At 36.1% G+C, this 12,228-nt stretch overlaps 1 long non-coding RNA gene across 1 annotated transcript in view; it reads right to left on the bottom strand.

Annotated features, from left to right (window-relative positions):
- LOC309809492 overlaps nt 1–12,228 on the bottom strand; it is a 180,683-nt gene that overhangs the window by 167,833 nt on the left and 622 nt on the right. Inside the window, exon 2 of the long non-coding RNA XR_014294860.1 lies at nt 10,536–10,716. This is a non-coding gene — a long non-coding RNA (uncharacterized lncRNA). The remainder of the gene's footprint in view (nt 1–10,535; nt 10,717–12,228) is intronic.

Here is a 12,228-nt window from a genome sequence, read left to right as displayed (position 1 = left end):
TAAACACTGGATAGAAGACATACAAGACACAATCACCACCTCTACTATTCCCTTCACCTCAGTAGACCCACAGTGGAATACAGTGATGAAAGGCACTCCGTGTAAATCCAGACACAATCATTTAACTGCATTATCCTGAGTTATCCAGGAATATTTGTAAATCTATCAGATGGTTGTTTTTTTTTTTTTCGGTACGCAGGCCTCTCACTGTTGTGGCCTCTCCCGTTGCAGAGCACAGGCTCCGGACGCGCAGGCTCAGCGGCCATGGCTCACGGGCCTAGCCGCTCCGCGGCATGTGGGATCTTCCCGGACCGGGGCACGAACCCGTGTCCCCTGCATCGACAGGCAGACTCTTAACCACTGCGCCACCAGGGAAGCCCTATCAGATGTTTTGATGTAATGAACTGGATTGTTTATTCAACTGGTCCTCTTGATTTTGGTTGTAGAAGCCCAGCTTGGAAACAGTCAAAGGAAAGTGAAATAACTGAGGGTGTCCATGGTCTGAGTATTTACAAGTTTAATTTTTATGACTACAGTCCTTCACTTGAAAATCAGCATGAATCCATTCTCTTATCTGAAGTTGTGCTTATAAAATTTTCACTTCATGGCATTTATTCGCGTTTAGCGAAACTTCTTTCTGAAAGTCACCAGTATTTCCATTTTCATCAGAAAATTACACTCACAAAATGACACAGGATAGATTCTGCTCACAGAATTATAGAAATACCCTTACATTTTATTGATTTTTTATATATCCACTCAATGCCAAGACATATGCCCTAGTCAATCAGAAATGCAAGTCTAATTGCTCAATTAGCACTGTTCATCTTATAATATTGTGTAAGGGGTTAATGAAACAAGGAAATTATCTTTAGTTTCTCCTTAATACTTTGAGAAGATCTGGAAATGAGAGTTAGATTCTACTTCTAATTTGGAGGCAGAGTGGGAAAACTTAAGTAAATGGAAAAATTCAGATTAAAACTACCACTTAATTCCTTTAAAAACTATTCACTTCACCCTAAAAATAGAATTGTTTTAATGTTAAAGTAAAAATACAATCTTTATAACACCCTTTTATAAGACAATTTATTTATGACTAAATTATTAGACAATTATTTTTTCAAGTGACTTCCATAAGTGAAATTACTTGAAGCTTTACTATTATTTATGACCTCTCAAACAGACTAGAAAACCTAAAGAATGTCATAATAGTTTTCTATTCAATCCCTAACCACAGTTTGATGGAAACTTTAAAATGGAAAATAGAGCACTTAGAATCTATTTATTTTAGAATTATAATTCAGCCTAAGAAAAAGAGTGGGTTCAATGTCAGTCATTAAATGTAAGAGAGCAATATGAATGCTTCTCTCTTAAATTAGAAGTATGTTTTATTCTGATCCAATAGAAAAATACTACATATAAAATACTTTCAGGGCAAACCTCCAATATCCACATACATCCCAACAAATAACATATATTCCAACAAATAACATCATTTCTTTCCATGTAACTAAGACTATAGTGGCAAGACCAAAAGATGTATATATGAGAATAAAACATATACTAAAACCAGAAGTAGGAAAATTTATTTTTATAAGATAGAAAAATAGCATTATGTATCGAAAAAACAGAGCTCCTGAAACACTTCCACCAATGATTCTAAAAGCTAGCTAGACAAAATAACATAGAATATATTTTTTGAATGCAAGTTTCTCCACATACATTTTGAATTTGGTTTTGTGAGGAAAATACTACAGATAATTAAGTTATTTCTGTTACATTTAATATATACTAGAATTATCATTTAGCCATCTAAGTTAACCATTAATAAAGGCCAAATTATCAATTAATTACCAACACAGCATTATAATTATACATATGTATTATAATTATACAAATGCATAATACACATTTTTCACTAAAGCTTTGCTTCTTAATCTAAATACCTATGGCCTTGAATGGTTAAATATAGTGACAAATTCAAGGACACTTTTATGTTTATTTAACAAGACAAAAATGTGTGAATATACATGGAACTGCATAAATTTTTAGTCACTGATACATGTAGAAGGTAACTCACTAACTTAAGACCATCAGCTGTTATGATACCTATTAAGTTTTTACTATGAAGGAAAAAAGGTCATGTATTATCACCTTGAAATAACATGAATCAAAACTTTTTCATAAATCAAAACATATATCAAAACTTTAAAACTATAATCTCTAATTTTTAATTAAAAAAAGATTTTGCATTTATATTTCCAAACCTTCAGGCAAAACTAAATCTGGTCTCACCCCTTCTTTCAATTCTTTTTTTTGCGGGGGGTGGGCCAGAGCACAAGGTAGTGTGGGCACTTTTGCTGGGCATTTTCTTTTTTGTTTTTTTGTTTGACGGCACCATGCAGCTTGTGGGGTCTTAGTTCCCCAGCCAAGGATTGAACCCAGGCCCCCAGCAGTGGAAGCGTGGAGTCTTAACCACTGGACTGCCAGGGAATTTCCCTTTCTTTCAATTCTTTCTCGCTACCTAGTTACTCCTTCCATGTATCTGTAAGAAAACTAAACTAGAGTCTTTATGTTCCACAAACCCATCACACTAGTGCTCATTCCATTCTGCTGCCTCAAAAACCTGTTGTTCCCTTCACTGCCTAGAGAAATTCCCCTCTACCATTCAACACTTACCTCCGATAACTTCTCTTCTATAAAGTTTTCTTTAGTTCCCCTAGATTATGGGTTGGCTCTCCTGCGCTGCCAGAAATTTTTAATTTGTGCTTCTTTCCTAAGTTACATTGAATGTTCCTTAAGATGAGGATCTTTCTTAATCCGTTCTGAGCATAGCACAGAACCTGAGGTAGGCCCTTAACAAATATCTTTGAAAAGCGGGGAGGAGGAAAGAAGAAGATATAAAGAAAAAAGAAAGTAGTTAATAACTAATAATAACTCTACCTTTTTTGGGAAAACTATTGGAAGCACAAATTCTAACTGTGTGGTTAGAACTCTATAAACTATCATCAACATAAATCAGATATTAGAATACTTTCAAATATAGTATTTAAATATCTGATACCTGAGAAGGTACATAGGCGTTGCATAAAAATCTGCCTTTATTACTGCTAATCTTTAGGAAAATAAAAGTTCAGTTATTATTAAATGATAATATCAGTGAGATTTAGTTTGGTTTTAAGAAAACTTGTATCATTAGAGTGAATAGCTTCCTAATGAAAGAATAAACAAAGCTTATAGGGAAGGAAAGAAAATCATATGGTTATCAAGGAAGGATTTTAAAGCAAAATCCAACATTTATTTGGGCAACTGTTTCCCAGTAATAAACTGCTACTCACTAATGGGGTCAAAGATACTAGATGGCTCTCCAGAGGCCCTTTTCTATTCAAAGGGCTTTCAAAATAAAGTGGGGGCAGAATAAGAGGCTAGGGAACTGTTCCTTCATGCACCAAATGCATTCTCAGAGTACTAACATCTGTTTCAGTTTACATACTTTAAGTATGACTTTACACATGGAAATTAAACTTAGGCAACATGCCTAAGAAGCCTGTCTGCAAAAGAACTACACATACCATTAACAGCTGGAATTTGATTAGGTCCACATTCTACATAACATAATAATCTGTGAGCCACCAATGACCCCCATCTCAAAACCCAAATGTCAAAGAACAGTTTCTAATGCTCATGAAATTTTTAGAGTATAGAGGGATAAGACAGTGAAGGAAGAGGAATCTAATTCCAAAACAATATATAGGAGTTCTAGAACTTAAAGGCATCTTTTGTGAAAACAGACAAGTAAAGATGCAAAGATCTGAAAACAATATATAGGAGTTCTAGAACTTAAAGACATCTTTTATAAAAACAGACAAGTAAAGATGCAAAGATTCCACAACAATATATAGGAGTTCTAGAACTTAAAGACATCTTTTGTAAAAACAGACAAGTAAAGATGCAAAGATTCCACAACAATATATAGGAGTTCTAGAACTTAAAGACATCTTTTGTAAAAACAGACAAGTAAAGATGCAAAGATTCCACAACAATATATAGGAGTTCTAGAACTTAAAGACATCTTTTGTAAAAACAGACAAGTAAAGATGCAAAGATCTTTTTGAATGTTTCTATACTAAGAAATGCTCATTCCATAACACTCTAAGTTTAATTATTAGTTAGATATTAAAAAGTATTTTTCAATGTGCTAATAACGATAATTATAATTTCTGGTAGACTGAAGTACACTATAACACAAAACCTTCAAAAATAATGATGCACCTTTGGTGCCACCATGTGGTATATCTGTATTTTTGCAGTCGTAGTTTTTTTTAAATAATAGTTTTCATACCTAGTTCTGAAGTCGTCATCATCAGCTCAGATCTCTGGCATGCAAATACTATTAAATACTTTAGGAATATAAGGTCTGTTCCCAGATAATTTACATACTAATAAATTATCAACCAGGAAATGGTAATTAGGAACCCACAATGCAGGAAACATTGCATTATGATACCTTGAAGACCAATATACCATCTTGCCCTCAAAGAGCATACGTCTGTAAACACGAAAAGACAGACAAATCAAGTATTAACAGGAGACAACTCAAGCTATTAGACAATTAAATCGCAATAAGTGGTAAAGAAAAGTTTAAGTGCTCTGACTGGAAACTAGGAAGATAAATGAGAATGTTCATGGACGAGAACTGAGAAGGTTTGAAGCTCTTGGAAAGGATTTACATATTCAGAATGAAAAGAAGACGGGCCTCCCTGGTGGCGCAAGTGGTTGAGAGTCCGCCTGCCGATGCAGGGGATACGGGTTCGTGCCCCGGTCTGGGAGGATCCCATATGCCGCGGAGCGGCTGGGCCCGTGAGCCATGGCCGGTGGGCCTGCGCGTCCGGAGCCTGTGCTCCGCAACGGGGGAGGCCACAACAGTGAGAGGCCCGCATACCGCAAAAAGAAAAAAAAAAAAAAAAAAAAAAAAAAAAAAAAAAAGAAGAGGGCATTTCAGGTAGAAGCAATGTTAAATAAAGGTAAAGATCTAGAATTGTCATGGATGCTAGGAGGACCACACCCACAGTGAGGTTCACAGAGGTGAGACAAATAAGCTAGATTAGAAAAAGTTAGGACAATTTGTGTCAGTCCTTCATGGCCAGATCCAGAAGCCTAGATTTTAGCCTATAGGTCATAGGGAATCATTGATTCAAAATATCATGCTTTTATTTCCCACTGTAGATATAATCCCTCTGCCACGTGAATGTCTATGAGTTTATACAAAAATAGTTTATTTCCCAAATTGAGAATAATCTAACAGCTCAGATCCTTTAATCCCTCACTCTGAGTAGGTAATTTGAGGTTACAGAGCCCTGAAATCAAAGTCAACCAGTAAATCACCCCCGAGGGAAAAAATTAATAAATAAATATTTAAAAGGAGGATGACTGGGCCCAAGGAGATGTGAAACCTTCTTCCTAATATTTTACTGAGATCTGTTCTGAGAGGATGGGTGTGCATTGCAGGGGAGGAAAAGAATTTTAACAAAGAAGAGAGGAGAAGAAAGTTAGGCTCCTAGGCCCCTTTCAAAGCAGAGTGTAATGTAGTGTGTATTGGGGAGGACCAGAGGCAGGTAAAGGGATGAAGGACTAGCACAGTTGCTAGGTGACACTTAGATGTCCAGGTAAAAATACAAAATCCAGCACTGGGTCACTTTGATTCAAATTGTTGATGTAAAAATCAAAAGAAAAAATAGAAAATGTATTGTGGGTCATATATTATTGGATACTACACTGATTTGTTCTTTAAAACACAATTACAGAGCAACATGAAGAGTAAAAGATCTCCAGGCAGGGAGATTCAAATAATGGTTCCTGAATCTTCACATGTGAGAAATCACGGGGAAAACTTGGGGTCTTTGTTTATGCTGTCCATTCTGCCTGGAATGTCCTTTTCAGAATCTCTTTACATGGCTTACTTCTATTCATCCTTTAAGAATTAGATGAATCATCACCTCCTTCAAAAATGCAGGCCAGGGCTTCCCTGGTGGCGCAGTGGTTGAGAGTCCGCCTGCCGATGCAGGGGACACGGGTTTGTGCCCCGGTGTGGGAGGATCCCACATGCCGTGGAGCGGCTGGGCCCGTGAGCCCTGGCCGCTGAGCCTGCGCGTCCGGAGCCTGTGCTCCACAACGGGAGAGGCCACAACAGTGAGAGGCCCGTGTACCGCAAAAAAAAAAAAAAAAAAAATTCAGGCCAGGTTAGGGGGCCTTCTGTAAACCCACATCACCATGTATACACCTAACATTTGCACTTGATTACACCATAACATAATCATCACTTTTGTGTCCATATTCCTCAATATAAGATCCTCTCTTATGTACCATGTACCATGTCTTAACACATCTTTATATCCCCAGGAACCAGGACATTGTCTTATAGTAACTATTCAATGTTTGTTGAATTAGGAAGCAAAATGTGTTATTAAAAAGATAAAATTACACACCTATCAGAATGGCCAAAATCCAGAACACTGACAACAAAAAATTCTGGCAAGGATGTGAAGCAACAGGAATTCTCATACATTGCTGGCAGGGTTGCAAATTAGTACAGCCCCTTTCGAAACAATTTGGAGGTTCCTTACAAAACTAAACATACTCTTACCATACAATCCAGTAATAGCACTCCCTGGTATTTACCCAAAGCAGTTGAAAACTTAACATCTACACAGAAACCTATACATGGATGTAATAGCACCTTTATTCATAACTGCCAAAACTTCAATGCAAACAAGATGTCACATCCTCATCAAGTGAATGAATAAATAAACTGTGGTCTACCCAGATAATGGAATATTATTATTCAGCACTAAAAAGAAATGAGCTATCATGCTATGAAAAGACATGAAGGAAACTTATACAAATATCACTAAGTGAAAGAAGCCAATCTGAAAAGGCTAGATACTGTATGATTGCAACTATATAACACCCTAGAAAAGACAAAACTAGGGATGGAGACAAAAAGAAAATCAGTGGTTTCCAGGAGTGGGAGTTGAGGAGGAAAGATAAATAGGCAGAGCACAGAGGATTTTTAGGGCAGTGAAAATATTCTGTATGATATTATAATGCTGGATACATGTCATTATATGTTTGTTCAAGCCCAAAGAATGTACAACACTAAGAGTGAACCCTTAGGTAAGCTAGGACCTTGCGTGATTATGATGTGGCAATGTAGGTTCATCCTTGGTAAATATCTTCCCATCTACACTGTGAGAACCTGGCAGGGTTCCTGGAGATAAAACATATGAAAGTGTGGGGACACTCATGCAGCTAGGCCCCCTTGGAGTTTTTAACTATCAAAGTTGTCCACACTGAGCCTCCAATAATTTGTCAATTATAGCTTAAGTTTTCTTTCCCAAGTACTGCTCCAGCAATGGCACTCTGCTCTTGGGCATCTGCTCTGATATGCTGTGATTCTATCTGCCTTCCTCCAATTTGGGGAGGAGGGGCAGTGCTTTTCCTTGTGACCTCAATTATTTGATGGATCTAAGAAGAATTGTTAATTTTCACTTGTTTTTTTTTCTTTCTTTTTTCTTGTTGTGAGTGTGAGAGTAATGATTTCCAAGTTCCATACAAGCTAGACCAGAACTGTGACTACTGTGATAGACCAGAAGGGACCCTATATGACTTTTGACACTAGACCACAAGATACTCTCTGAGGAATGTCAGCCACCACGTAAAAATTCCAATTACCCTGAGACCGCTATGTCAGAGATGCCAGGTTTAGGTGCCCTGGTTGATAACCCCAGGTAAGCTTGCAGCAAACAGTCAGCATCGACTTCCAACCATAAGTGCGCCATTTTGGATGTCCAGTCAAGTCAAGCCTTTAGATGACTGCAGTCCAGCCAACATGAAAAATCCCATACAACCATCTCAACTGACACAGAAAACTCACTTGACAAAATACAACATCGTTTCATGATTAAAACACTCAGAAAACTAGGAAGGGAATTTCCTCAACATGATAAAGGGGACATATGAAAAATTCACAGTTAACATCATACTTAATAGTGAAAGATTGAACACTCTCCTCCCAAGATCAGGAATAAGACGAGGATGCCTGCTTTTACCAGTGCTATTCACCATTGTACTGGAAGTTCTACCCAGATCAATGAGGCAAAAAAAAAAAAAAAAGGAAAAGAAATAAATAAAAGGCTTCCAAATTGGAAAAGAAGAAGTAGTATCTATTCACAGATGACATGATCTGACATATAAAAAATCCTAAAGAATACAAAACAGAAAACTATTAGAGCTAGTAAATGAATTCAGCAAAGTTGCAGGATACAAGATCAACACACAAAGATCAGTTTTATATCTATACACTAATAATTGTGGGGATGGGGGAGAAGTAAATACTTAATGGTAAACGATTTCCTTTGGGGTGATGAAAATGTCCTGGAACTAGATAGCATGGTGGTTGCACAACATTGTGAATGTACTAAATGTCACTAATAAAAAAATTTGTTATGTGGTTTTCACCACAATTAAAAAAACAAAAACAAAAAACTGATGCCAGGTTACACTGCACACCAATTACATCAGAATTTCTGAAGATAGGACCGGACCAGGTTTCATTATTTTCTAAAGCACACCAGGTGGTTCCTATGTGTAGCTAAAATTAACTACATCTTTATATATATTAAGGAGAATTTAGTAAAAGGTTGGTATGAATAGCTAGAATATCCTTGGGGATATAACTAGCATAAAATATTTATTAAGGCCAGGTACTTAAAAGTATAGTGTTTTGTATGAGTTGATTTTTATGTTGGTAGGACTTGCGAGTCTACTTAATGGCTTATTTTGCACAGTTGTCATTAAATTGTGGAACTCTTTAGCTTTATGAAGCTATTCCTTATTGCCTAGCCTCTCAGATTGAAATCTGAGAGTTCAATAACAATTTTTAATTTTTGAGATATCATTTTAATAATCTGAGAAAAAATTACCTCAAAAAAACCCCGTAAGTTCTCTTTTGCAGTTACTCCCCAATTATATTACACCCTCAATCTGTACAAAATAAAATAATACTATCCATGTTTCCAGTCTTCACGAACACCCTCCTTCTCCCTTCCTAGCTTACCAGAAGCCTTACCAATAATAAAATAATCAATTAACATATATTTTTACTAAATGTATATCTACATACATTTTATGCATTCCTGACATACCTAACTTTCTCTTAATTTTTTCGATATTTTTAGGCAATTCAGTGCGTCTGTGAGATTTTTCAAATTGTCACAAACCTCCAAAAAATTTTCCAACATATTTATTGAAAAACATCTGCATATAAGTGGACCCACAGTTCAAACCTGTGTTGTTCAAGAGTCAACTGTATAAAACTCTTCATATAAAACACAGGAGAATATTTTCATAAACTTGGAATACATAAAGTGTTTTAGATACAATAACAAAAACACAATCCATTAAAAGAAAAAAAGTGATAGCTGTACTTCATCAAAATTTAAAACTTCAGTTCTGTGAAAGACACTATTAGAAGAATGAAAAGACAAGCCAGAATCTGGGAGAAAATATTTATAATTCACATATCTGACAAAGGAATTGTGTCCAAAATATATAAAGAAATCTCCAACTCAACAATAAGAAAACAACCAACCAAAAAACAATGGATAAAATATTTGAAGACATTGCACCAAAGAAGATATACAGATAGGAAATGAACACATGAAAAGATGCCCAACACCATTAGTCATTAGTGAAATAAAAATTAAAACAATGAAATCCCACTATAAACTTATTACAGTGGCTAAAATTAAAAATACTGACAACACCAAGTGCTGACAAGGATGTGGAGCAACTAAAACTTTCAAAATTTACTGATTAGAATGCAAAATGGTACAAAACTGGAAAAACAGTCTGGCAGTCTCTTAAAAATTAAAACATATTATTTGACCCAGCAATCCCACTTATTGGTATTTATCCTAGAGAAATGAAAACTTATGTTCACACAAAAACCTACAAATTACTGTTTAAACGGTATTATTCATAAGTTCCAAAACTGGGGAAAAAAACTAAACATCCTTCAACAAATAAACAAATTGCAGAATATCCATATAATAGAATACCACCCAGCAATAAAAACGAGATAAGCGCTGATCTATACAACATGAATTTCGAATACATTATGCTAAGTGAAAGAAGCTAGATTCAAAAGGTTACATACTATATAATACCATTTATACAACTTTCTGGAAAAGGCAAACTATAGGGACAGAGAACAGATTAGTAGTTGCCCAGTGTGATAGTTAATTTTATGTGTCAACTTAACTGGGTCACAGGGTGCCCAGATATTTGGCTAACCATTATTTCTAGGTTTGTCCGTAAAGGTATTTTCGGATGAGATTAGCATTGGAATCTGTGGACTCAATAAGGACTCAATAAAGCAAATTGTTCTCCCCAGCGTGGGTGGGCATCATTCGGGGCCCATTAATAGCCTAAGTAGAACAAAAGGAAGAGGAATAGAGAATTCGTTGCTTCTCTACCTGACTGCACAGCTGGTACGTCATTCTTCTCCTGTATTTAGACTGGATTTACACCATCAGCTCCCCTGGTTCTCAGGCCTTCAGACTCAGACTGAATGACACCATCGGCTTTCCAGGATGTCCAGCTTGCAAACTGCACATTGTAGGATTTTTCAGCCTCCATAATTGAGTGCACCAATTCCTTTTAATAAACAAACAAATAAATAAATTCTATTGGTTATGTTTTTCTGGAGAACCGTGACTAATACAGATTTTGGTCCCAAGAAAGGGGTGCTGCTGTAACTAACAAATACCTTAAAATATGGAAGCAGCCTTGGAACCGGATAAAGGTAGAGGCTGGAAAAGTTTTAAAGTGTGTGCTAGGAAAAGTCAGTACTTTCACGAAGGGACTTTTAAAGATGATTCTGGTGAGGACGCAGAAAGAAAAGAGGAGAGCTGAAGAGAACCGAAGACCTGTCAAAGATGCTCAACTCAATAAATGAACCAAATTTCCCTTGCTCTCTTCTATGAAATGCCTAGGGAAGTATCTGATACCATGTACAGAGAGTATCTAGCCACCTCTATCACCCTCAGTATTCTATTACTTCTTTCCAGTCCTCCAAACACTTTAGAAAATTTTGCTTTTATTTTAGTGTTTGCAGGCCAATCAACAAAGACTGTTGTATGATATATGAATGCCAGTATATGAAAAGAAATATTAGACTTAAGAAGCAGAATTCATTATACTTAACAATTCTTGAAAAAGTGACTCCACATTACACTCTTAATTTTAAACAGTGAACTCCCCACCCTTGCTATCTTTCAATTGTTGTTCATTGATGCAGTATTTATAGGCAACTTCATTTGCCTTACACCATTTCATCAGTCCTTTTCCCTCCTGATTTCTTCTTAAGAAATCATACTCTCTTATAATACTCCCTCTTCTTATGGATTTTCCCAAAACTTTAAATAGTTGCCTTTTTTTGGCTGCCATTAGTTATTCCTCTTGGTTTTCCCAGTAACACATATCTCTATTCCACAAAACATACCCTCAAAATAAAAAAATGCAAATATCCTTTAACCCCACAATACCTATTCTAGGAATCTCTCCTACAGCAATACTGTCACAAATTTATGTGTCCTGTAGCACTATGTGTCACTTTTTAAAAAATGGAAATGACTAATAAATGTCCACCTTTGAGAGTATGACAATCAATTATGGCACATATGAAATACTATGCAGTTATCAAAAAGGAGATAAAAATCTGTGTACGCTGCAGTGAAAGCATATAGAGAGGTGAAAAAAGAATACGTGGTGCCTTGCATTGCACTGCAGAATAATGTTAAGGTGTATGTATGCCTAGAAAAATATCAGGAAGCATATACACCAAACTTTTAATGGTGGAGAGATACTCATAGGGTATAGGATCTACCGAGACCATTCTATTTCTGCATTGAATTATTTTATATCAAATTTGTATTAACATTGAATTGTTAAAATATCATCTTTTAACCTACACGACCTTAACAAATATATATTCATCAGGTTAAGCCTAAACCTCCTCAGAGAAAACTATCCTCTCTTATATTACTGTTTTATTTTCTTCGGCACACAATCTGTGATCATCTCGTTTGTTAAACATTTTTGTCTCTCTCCCATAGAAGGTAACAGGGCAGCGGTCACGTCTGTCTTGCATTGTGTCTCACATATAGA

The sequence above is a fragment of the Mesoplodon mirus genome (assembly GCF_964341445.2).
Source record: "Mesoplodon mirus genome assembly, chromosome: 8".
In the NCBI taxonomy this organism is placed as follows: Eukaryota; Metazoa; Chordata; class Mammalia; order Artiodactyla; family Ziphiidae; genus Mesoplodon; species Mesoplodon mirus.
This window is presented reverse-complemented; position numbering and strand designations above follow the sequence as displayed.